Below are 11,359 nucleotides of genomic sequence, written 5' to 3' on the forward strand. Positions count from 1 at the left end.
GATGGATATGATGGATCCATGCCAAAAAAGTTATTTCCAGAGAAACCTCACAAAAAGCTGTGTTTTCTGCCCAGCTCTAGCAAAGGAAGGGTGACATGAACTACAGAGAATACTGAATTTACTACTCCATGGTGTATATTTGCAGTTCGCTAAAACAATAGTCGGCTTCCATCTCCAAGTACTTTTAAAAAAAGAGGGCAGAACAATGGGACACAAAACAACAGAGTGGAACGTCCCTCACACAGACCTTCTAACAAGGCCTCACCAAGTGCTGAAAAAGAATAACACACTGGAGATTGCAAGATAACAGAAAACAGATACCATTCCTAGTCATTAAGGCCAGTTGGGTTGTACAGTATGAGCACTCTGTGTGTCATCAACAGGCAGACTTATGTATCCAAGGCATTGTTTTTATAGTATTACCCCCTCAATTGAATTATACTATCACAACAGTGTGCACTTTCAAAGCTCTCTTTTTTGGCCTGAGGTAAGAAACAAGTCAGATTCCACAGTGGTATCTTCTATTTCTCTCGGGAGCTCAGGTTTCTTTTTTGATACTTCCCAGCATGGTCTCAGTCCTGCGGTCTTTGTGTGAGAGTCCAAACAACCCCTATTAAGTTTTATGCGCCACTTCCCCTGGTTTAACTCCCTTTGGTCTCTCTTCTGGCCTCTTCTGAAATGTAGCTGCCACATTTTCACCTAAGCACTAGACAGCTTGTTTAAAAGGTCTCCTGCCAAGAATGACTTCAGACATCAACAGGATGCAACCAGCCAGCCTACCAGTTCACACCAGCCATCTCAAAACACCATGTTGTGTTCACATTAGAACTGGGAGGCGGTGAATCCTCTGCTAGAAATGCTTCTCCACCATGTTGTGTGAAAACTCTGGTCTCTTTAATGAAGATTAGACAGCTAGATAACTTTATTCTATATTAAATTAATCACCCACATCAGAGGGGAAAGGAACAGGGTTCTTAATATAGAACACAAACAAAACAGGAAATTAGATAGCTAAATTTGTTTTTGTTCCATTTCCTCACAACTCACATATATAACATTGAGTTTAACTTTGCAGGGGCTTTGGCTCAATGCACAGAGGGATGGGGATGGGTTTGGAGTTTATTTGGCTCAAGCAGATATTCTTGAATGTAATTAGTCCTAAGGACACCAACCTTTTAAAATGATCATTTATAGATGAAAATGCACATCAGTACTATGCTATGTAATTATATGTTCTTTTCCTAAAGCAAATAGTATGTTAAGAAAAACACCCATATGATATATTATAATCTAGCACAATTAATATCACGTTCAGCCACCCAAATTCAGTAAACAGTTGTCACTGATACATATTTTTGTCTTGTTTTGTCGTCAACTGTTTCTCAACCTAACAGTTCCACGTTTTTTTGTTAACTGTGAGCCTCGCTAGATGAGATGGTGATTCCACCTCAAGAAGCAGTGCGCCCTTTGTAGGAAAGTAGCTCTTTATTCTCACACATGCTTGCCTTGACATGGACTTGGCAAATTAGCTTGTTTTTGTTTTGTTACTGGTCAACTGGGAGAAAGCATAGCTCTGTTTTCATGTCGGATGTCTCAGGGACGTAGCACTTGAAAAGCAAGGAATGTGCATTTTCCTTAATGTGTGATCTGATACTGCCTTAAATGCTGGTGCTTTGCTTGTTTCTTCTTCATACTGTCCAATCCTATAATGTTTGCAATTAGCAATGGAGACGACTCACCATTTTGGTGAGTTGACCTGCTTCGTGAGTCATCAAAAGCTGATGACTCGTGAAGCGCGAAGCTGCCCCCATGAAACAACGAAAAACAGTTATTTGTCTATTTGTGGGGGGTATTAAAAAACCACACCCTCTTCTTTTACCACTGATCAGGTGATTGGCAGCAGATAGGCAGCTGCCACCACTCCACAGCCACCCACCCCAACAGCTACCCCACACCCCCTTCCTCTCCTTACATTAGCTTCCACCCCACCCCCACTGCCACCCCCTTACCTTAATTGTTGCTGCTGAGGTCTCCTTCTGGCCTCCCAGCCACACATGTAAAAAGGGAGACTGGCTGCCCTTTGCAAAGATGGTGGCTGAGGCTTCATTCAGGGTAGGGAAGGTGCAGTTGCCATCTTTGCAAAGGGCAGCCTGAATTCCATTAAGGCAAGCTAAGGGAACTTAAAGAAGTATTAAAGAAGTATTAATAAAGAAAGGGTTAAAGGATGAAAAAGATAAAAGATAAGAATACTATAAAGAAAATTTTGGGGGAAGAAGAGGGATTATCTTGGCTAAACATACTCCAAATGGAAAGCTGGACTAAAGAGTGAACATGAAAAGGAGAGATTAGAAAACTGACAAAATTTGAGGACATTATGGAACAAAGAAAAGATTTAAAAAGGAAATAAAAGATATGGAACAGTTAGTGCAATTTATAAAATTTTAGTACATTCAGGATTTGATCAAACAATGATGAAAAATCAGTGCCAGGAGGTCTGTGAGGAAGAATTTAAAGGAAAGGACTGAAATAAGATATGGTCATAAAGAATAATTAAGAATATGTCTATAAGGGTAAAAGAAAATTGATATAAGGTAGCATGGAGATGGCACTTAACTCCAGTAAGATTGAATATAATAAATAAAAATATACCATCTCAATGCTGGATATGCAAAAAGGAAAAAGGGACCTATATGCATATGTGGTGGACATGTGAAATAAGAAAGAAAGAATGGGCACTGGTTTTTAAAGAAATTAGAAAAATTATTGGATGTGATATCCAAATATTGCCAATTATTGCCCTCCTGAACATAACATACTTGCAAAAAGATCAGAAAGAGTTAGGTGTTATAATGGTTACAGTAGCAAGATGAATATTATCAAAGTATTGGAAAAGCAATGAACAAATTAATCTTGAAGATTGGTATAAAGAAATGTGGAGCGTAGCAATTAACAATAAGTTAATATGTCAAATAAAAACAAGAAAAGGAATGGTAAAGTCCAATGATTTCAAATATGTGCTGAATTTATACCTGGAATATATATTTTTTAAAGGGAAAGGCTATATGCCAGCAAAAGAATCAATGTCTTTTTGGAGAGGTATGGGATGAAAAGGGGTATCAACTGATATTGTTGGTCACCTAGTCCCAAGGGTGAAGGTGGCATGGGTGGGAAATATTTAATGTGTATTATGTGCAGTCAGCCGGGCCTGGAGAGGACACTCCAGCTTTGCATACAGTATCGAAATAACACAGGAAGTAGCAGTTACTGGTTATAAGTCTTTGCTCGATTGGCGTAGAGCATGACACCAGGGGCTACTTCCGATGGTGGGAAAGGTCACTGCACATCACAAGGTAGGGTGAAAGCCGACAAACAGATCAATAACCCTGCACCATGCAACAATCTTAAGAAAACTTCTGCCCTAAAGTAGGGCACCTGCAATGTTCGGACAATGATCCCTGGTTTTTCTGTCGACCTGCAGGAAATAGACAGCCGTCATCAACATGGAACTGAGTAGACTGCAGATGGACATTGTTGCCCTGAAAGAGACAAGGTTGCCAGACATGGGATCTGTCAAAGAAAAAACTTCTCATTTTTCTGGCAGGAAAAACCATTGAATGAGACCAGGGAATATGGTGTTGGCATTGCGGTCAGAAATACTCTGCTGAGATCCATTGATCCACCTACTGTGGGGAGTGAAAGAATCCTGTCTCTGCAGCTCCACTCATCAGCGGGACCGGTCACCCTCATTAGTGCATATGCACCAACACTGTCGTCCACAACAGGTCAAAGACAAATTCTATGATGATCTGGCAGCTACTGTCAAAAAAGTCCCTGAGAGAGAGGCACTGTTCATTCTTGGAGACTTTAATGCTAGAGTTGGTGCTGATCACAATTCTTGGCCCACTTGTCTAGGCCATTTTGGCATTGAGAAGATGGACGAAAATGGCCAACGCTTCCTGGAGTTTTGCTGTTATTATGGTCTTTGTGTCAGCAACACGTTCTTTAATACAAAGCCTCAACATAGAGTTTCCTAGAGACATCCAAGATCAAAGTATTGGCATCAGCTCGATTGATCCTCATTAGATGTTCTTGCCTTCCTAGTACAGTGGTGCCCCACATAGCGACGATAATCTGTTCTGGATAAATCGTTGCTATCTGGAAACGTCGCTATACGGGGCAAAAAAACCCATAGGAACGCATCGAAACCCCTTCAATGCGTTCCTATGGCGGATAAACTCACCACTAAGCGGAAATACTCCATAGAGCCGCCATTTTCGCTGCTTCGGTAAGTGAGGAATCGGCGCGAAAATGCTGTGGGTGGCCATTTTGTTGATGTGGTGGCCATTTTGGAACTGCCGATCAGCTGTTTTAAAACATCGCAATGAGAAGATCGGTAAGCGAAACGCTTACTGATCATCGCAATGCAATTTTCGCCCATTAGAATCATCGCAATCCGATTGCTTTTGCAATCGCTAAATCGACATCGCTATGCGGATTCGTCGTTAAACGGGGTGCTCGTTATGTGAGGCACCACTGTATTACGATCACACGCAGTTACCAGAGTGCTGATTGTGATACGGATCACTCCCTGCTATGTAGTAGAGTAAAACTATGAACAAAGAGATTGTATCACACGAAAAAGGAAGGAAGACCACGTATTGACATCAGCAGGACTCGCAATCAAATAAAAGTGGAGGAATTTGCCCAAGTGCTTGAGGAAACCCTTCCAGGCCTGGTTGATGCAAATGCACCTGAACGATGGGAACATTTCAAGAACATTGTTTATAACACCGCCTTGTCCACATTTGGCAAGAAGACCAAAAAGACGGCCAACTGGTTTGAAGCCCATTTGGAGGAGTTGATGCCAGCCATTGAGGATAAGAGGTGAGCTCTAGCAGCATACAAAGCCTGTCCTAGTGAGTACAACTTGCAGGCTCTTTGAGCTGCTTGTAGCCAAGTCCAACAGGCTGCCAGGAGATGTTCCAATGATTACTGGCTTCAGCTCTGCTCTCAGATACAGAAAGCAGCAGACACAGGTAAGATCAAGTGAATGTATGATGATATCAAGCAGGCTTTAGATCCAATACAGAAGAAATCTGCTCCCTTGAAGTCTGTGTGGCGTTCAATCCTTGTGCCCCTTGCCTGACTCTCCAAACACAGAGCACACGAAGGCAAACGGATTCTCCTTTTTACCCGCTGCCACCAATTTGATCACTAAATCAACATTAATTATGGAAGGATGAAGATGAAGGTCCAAACTTCACTTTTAAATAAAACTTGTTTATTGATTTCAGATGTTTGATGATTAATCATATGTAACTTCTTTTATAATCAATCTCAACCTTCTATTTGTCATAACAGTTCTTATTCACTCTTCACTCTAATCATACTTCAGATCTCCCAAATACAGTGGTGCCTTGCATAACAAGCGCCCTGTTTAACGACGAATCCGCATAGCGATGCGGATTTGCGATCGCTTTTGCAATCGCATTGCGATGTTTAAATAGGGTAAACATCGCATTGCAATGTTTTAGAACAGCTGATCGGCGGTTCCAAAATGGCTGCTGCATCAAAAAAATGGCTGCCCCGCAGCGTTTTCGCGCCGATTCCTCGCTTACCGAGGCGGCGAAAATGGCGGCCCTATGGAGGATTTCCACTCAGCGGTGAGTTTCCCCCCCCATAGGAATGCATTAAACAGTGTTTAATGTGTTCCTATGGGTTTTTTGCCCCGTATAGCGATGTTTCCAGATAGCGACGATTTATCCAGAACAGATTATTGTCGCTATGCGGGGCACCACTGTACCACACTCTGTCTCTGACTCACTGACTCACTGACTGACTGACTCTGACTCCGCCTGTTTATTACATATCTCTCTGCTCCGCCTCTTAGCAACATTAGCCTGCAATGACTACTTAACATAATAAGGGTGAACGCTACAGTCTGCTACAGGCGTGATCATCCAGGACTGAGCACAGCAGATGGAATGCTGGGTGCAGCACTATGAGCTATATTTGAGACAGAATGTAGTAGCCAAAGAGGCATTAAATAACATTGAGTGCCTGCCTGTCTTGGAAGAGCTGGACAGTAAAGCAACTTTGACCTTGTGGCTGGGTGGAGTTCGTTGACCTTTTGCACTCTGTGTTTTTGAGAGCTGGGAGCCAGGTTTTGTTGAGTTTCAGACTTTCCTCCTTCCGGTCAGGGGAAGGTCAGGGGATTACTACACACAAAAGACCAGCTAATGACACCCATCAACCACAGGGACAGATAATCTCCCCTCCTTATCAAAACAATACAGCCACAACAAAACATACTAATTAACCATCTCCTGATAGGACAATAGCCTTCTCACAAACAAGCCTTCTCACAGCCATAAATACTCCACTCTCAAGCCTTACCCAGAGCACAGTTTGCTGTCCTCTGAAGATGCCGGCCACAGAGAATGGCGAAACATTAGAAAGAACCACCTTCAGAACACGGCCAAGAAGCCCGAAAAACCCACAACAACCACTATTGAGTTTGTATTTTAATTTAGTGTGGTTATTTGTTACTTTCCTTTATGTTAAAAATAATTTTTTTAGAAAAGGAATTTACTGTGCTTCACTAGGTCAGTGGGTATTGTCATAAGTCTTCAAGAGAGAAATAATAGAGGACATGTTTTTTATTTTTCTCTATGAAGTAGCTCATACAGTAAAAGTAAAAAAAGTAAAAGTCAAGAGGAGAAGACTGGGGAGAGAATTGTTGGCAGTGTGCCTTGTTGAACCAAGGCAGGGGCTGGAGTGCCATCATCCCAATTGCTGAGCTGTTTAATTAAACAGAACACATAAATACATTATTTTGTAATTATTACACAAAGAGCCACCCCCTGTGGCAAAACAAAGGCTTTCTCTTTACAAGTGATTACCTCGCTGACATCGCACCACCTCTTCAGCAATTGTATAGCAGTTGCATCATCTTGAAGTGGTATTATGTTCACCATGCCATCTAGAAAAAGTAGGCTAGAGGTTAGGAAGATTTTGCTTCTAAAATGCTGTGCCCACAACTGCTTACTAGAGATGGGATATTCACATTTGTTTCCCACCTTTGGACCCTCCCCCCAGAACCAGCAGGTCCACTTACTGCTTGTGGCATGCTGCACATAGACGTAGTCATTTGTGCCACAGCTATCACAGAAGTTTTACTTTCTTGGGCTCCATGATCACTGCAGATGGTGACAGCAGCCACAAAATTAAAAGACGCCTGCTTCTTCGGAGGAAAGCGATGACAAACCTTGACAGCATCTTAAAAAGCAGAAACATCACCTTGCCAACAAAAGTCCACATAGTCAAAGCTATGGTTTTTCCTGTAGTGATGTATGGAAGTAAGAGCTGGACCATAAAGAAAGCTGACCGCCGAAGAATTGATGCCTTTGAATTGTGGTGCTGGAGGAGGCTCTTGAGAATCCCCTGGACTGCAAGGAGAACAAACCTATCAATTCTAAAGGAAATCAACCCTGAGTGTTCACTGGAAGGACAGCTCCTGAAGCTGAGGCTCCAATACTTTGGCCATCTCATGAGAAGAGAAGACTCCTTGGAAAAGACCTTGATGTTAGGAAAGTGTGACAGCAAGAGGAGAAGGGGACAACAGAGGATGAGATGGTTGGACAGTGTCACCGAAGCTACGAACATGAATTTGACCCCACTCTGGGAGGCAGTGGAAGATAGGAGGGCCTGGCGTGCTCTGGTCCATGGGGTCACGAAGAGTTGGACACGGCTAAACGACGACGATCACAGAAGTAACCTGGATCCCACTTCCCCACCTCCCTGTGCTGCTGACCACTAAGGTGAGGAGTTGGGATGACAAGTCTCCCCACTCAGCTGCTGAGCGGCGAGGTAGGGAAGCGGCGGCCAGGCTTATTCTGTGATTGGTGCGATGGTGACAGCCCTGTGCTCTGTGCAGTGAACAGTAAGTGGACCGGCCACTTCTGGGGGAGGGTCCAAAGGGCCTGGCCACCTGTGGTGGCCATAGTCATATTTATCTCCCCCAGGAGACATATAATAATATCCCATGTCTACTGCTTGCCAGTGATTATGGCTGCCTGGGATTCTGAGAGCTGAAGTCTGAAGCATCTGAAGAGCCAAAGGTTCTGCTTTTCTGAGGTGCAATTTTCAAGTAATAAAAGCTGCAGCGAGTTCCAAGTCAAACAGTAAAATAATTCCAGCCCAAACCACCACCGTTTGCAACATCAAACAGGGAGAGAAAATCACTAGGAAGACTATGAATTAAGAGGGAAGAGTACAATTTGGGAGGAAGAAATATGAGCAGTGAGGGGGAGGAACTCATCTGTGGTTGGCAAGATGCTCCTTTACTTTGCTGTTCTGTTGGCATCAGTGTTTTCATTTCTGTGGTTAACTGAATAAAACCAAACACTGGCCATTGCTTTTATCTTCCAATTAAATGCATGTGTTCTGCAAAACAAATTTGGAAAAGCTCTTCATAACTTAAAGTCCTCCTCTCTCATATGGAGAATCCCCCAAAATGAAAACATTATGTTTTTGAAGGAGGTATTTGGGTATCCTACCTTTTAGTGCTCTGCTATGATTTCTTTCCATGCTTCATTTTATCACCCATTTCATATTGCCAACACCTGGAAAAAGAATCCTTGTTGTGCGCCAATGGTAGAAATAATCACAGCACCACAATAATTGCTCTAAAAGCTTTCTTTTTGAAAGAAAACCATTCTTCCCCACCTTCTCAAGCTTCTACACTGCTAAATTTGAAGTTCAGATGTGACACCAAATGAGAGAACTTAAAACGCTGGTTTAAACACTTTCAGCATTTTCTGTTGATGATTATCCTTCTGTTTCAATACTTTTGATGCCTTTCTGCTTTGTTCTTTTGCATGCATCCATTAGACAGATTCTTTCATCAAATGATACGAACCTAAGGAAGATCTTGGATCTATTCATACGATAGCTATAATAAGGGTAAAAACAAGCTGCTATATAATTATTGGAAGAAAAACTGGGGAGGGTGAACTAACTGTATTGAACCAAACACAAATGCCTCAAAAGAGAAAGAAAGCACATCTGGAGAAGGAGCTTTTTGGTTTTGTCTAATTGTAAAGTGAGATAAAGCTTCTCTAACCATAAACTTTCCCTTCTGTGTTTTTTCTATTGTGAGGATACCCTAAATAGTCTGTGGTTCTGCAGAGCTGTTAGACGTTCTCTAGAACATCCCATTCTCAACATTTTTTTTGCAACAGCCATAAACACAATATGAAAGAAATATAGAATTGTATAAGTCACATAATGAACTTTATAAGGTGGTTTGTGAAGAATTGTTTCCAGTCTGTGCCCCCCATTCAAATGTGCCAATTGCCCCTGGGGGGCTATATGGCCCCAGTTATGAATGGCTGCTTTAAAGGCCCATAGGTTCCAGAATCCTGAAGCATACATTCACACGTTGCTCTTTCTGCACAGTCTAACAAGTTTATATGTTAAAAGAACAGAAAATGTGCCATGGCTCTCCCTGCCTCCACAGAATGTCGACCATTCCCTTTTCAAGGCTTGGAGAGGGTTATTTGTTTGGATAGCCCCACCACCACCACTGAGAGGTCAGATGAGGCCCAGGCCTTTTCACATTGCGGGCCTCCCTCATGATTTAGGAAGAGGGGTAAAAATATTTTTCAAAAACATTTTCAGTGTTAAGAATGGCATGTAAAACAAGGGTTCAACTGAGGACCATGCACCTTGGGCTGGGGTAAGGCCCCTCCACAAGGTGATGCCTGGGCCAAATGGCTCAGCTAGCTCCCTTTCATAGGGCTGCTTATGGAGAGCATCCGTTCAAGAAACTGTAGTTCAAAAAAATGGTAATTGAGGGCCTCTCAGTTCCTATATTTATTGTGTGGGGATGGGGCATCACTGCCTTGCTTCTAGAAAAGGGGCTGCCATATCCCCTACAGGATAAACTGTGTTTAAGGGCATGCTTTGATTGAGGATGAGGGAAAGCTGTCTTTGCCCACCAGTAATTTTTATTTCAGATCAGAAGTTCATAGCTTTTTTTTTTTTTTTTTTTTTTTTTTTTTGGGCACAAGGGAAGGATATTGTGGAACCTCCAGTAAGTTAATAATGAACTACTTAAAGCCCTAGTGATTTGTGAGACATTGGCGGAAGAGATTAAAAATGTTTATCAAATGAATTACACCAAAGGGAACTTGAAAAAAAATAATATAAGACACTCTGGAAGCTATCATGAGAAACAAAATAATCAACCCTGTGCCACATAGGATGAGAAGCAAAAGAAAGAGTTTCATTGGAAAGAACAGAGACAAGAAAAGCAATATAAGATATGTGTGTGTTTGCACACATGCATGTGCATAGATGCACACACAGAGACACATGCCCAGAAAAGTTAATAAAATAATTAATTATCTACTGAAGTAAATATACAGTGGTGCCTCGCTAGACAGTTACCCCGCATGACAGTTTTTCACTAGATATTGACTTTTTGCGATCGCTATAGCAATTCGCAAATAAGTGGTTCCTATGGGGGAATTTCACTGGACAATGTTTGGTCCCTGCTTCGCAAATCGATTTTCACTAGACAACGATTTTGACAGCTCCCTCTGCGCTCGCAAAACAGGTGTTTTCGGGACCTAAGCTTCGCAAGACAGCTATTTAAAGCGGCTTTCCTATGGCCGATCTTCACTAGACAATGACAATTCTTCCCCACTGGAATGCATTAAACAGGTTTCAATGCATTACAATGGGGAAATGCTTTTCGCTAGACGATGATTTAGCTAAACAGCAATTTCAGTGGAACAGATTATCATTTTCTAGCAAGGCACCACTGTACTGCACCGAACACAGTAAAACCTTCATTGTCAGACTGTTATAAAGAAAGTCGACAAAACTTTCAAACCCTAGCTAATAAATTGAGAAGTTGAGGAGGAATGACAGATTCTTGATACCATGAATAAAACAAAAGGAACATTAAATTTGACCTAATCACTCTAGGGGAAAGATTTGACAGATCTTTTTTTCAAAAAAAATTTGAAAATGAACAAAGAACTCATTTGACTAAAAGACAGTTGAACAAAGTGCTGCACTACAGAAGAACAGAAAACACAGCTGACTGTGTGTCTTTCTTAGTGAAAACAAGGAATAGATGTTTGTAAAACACGATTTACAATCATAGACCTTGTCTTGTGGGTGTTTCTTCACCTCTTGATAACTCGACATAATGCACAAGAATCAGTCATCAGGCAGGACACAGTGGGATTTCCTTAGATACACATGCCTCAACAATAAGACTTGCAAATAACGCCTTTGTTTACCTTCCAGTGACCAATCATGAAACAAAGTATGTTGAATGTACATT

Source organism: Pogona vitticeps, chromosome 6 (genome assembly GCF_051106095.1).
Source record: "Pogona vitticeps strain Pit_001003342236 chromosome 6, PviZW2.1, whole genome shotgun sequence".
NCBI classification, from domain to species: Eukaryota; Metazoa; Chordata; class Lepidosauria; order Squamata; family Agamidae; genus Pogona; species Pogona vitticeps.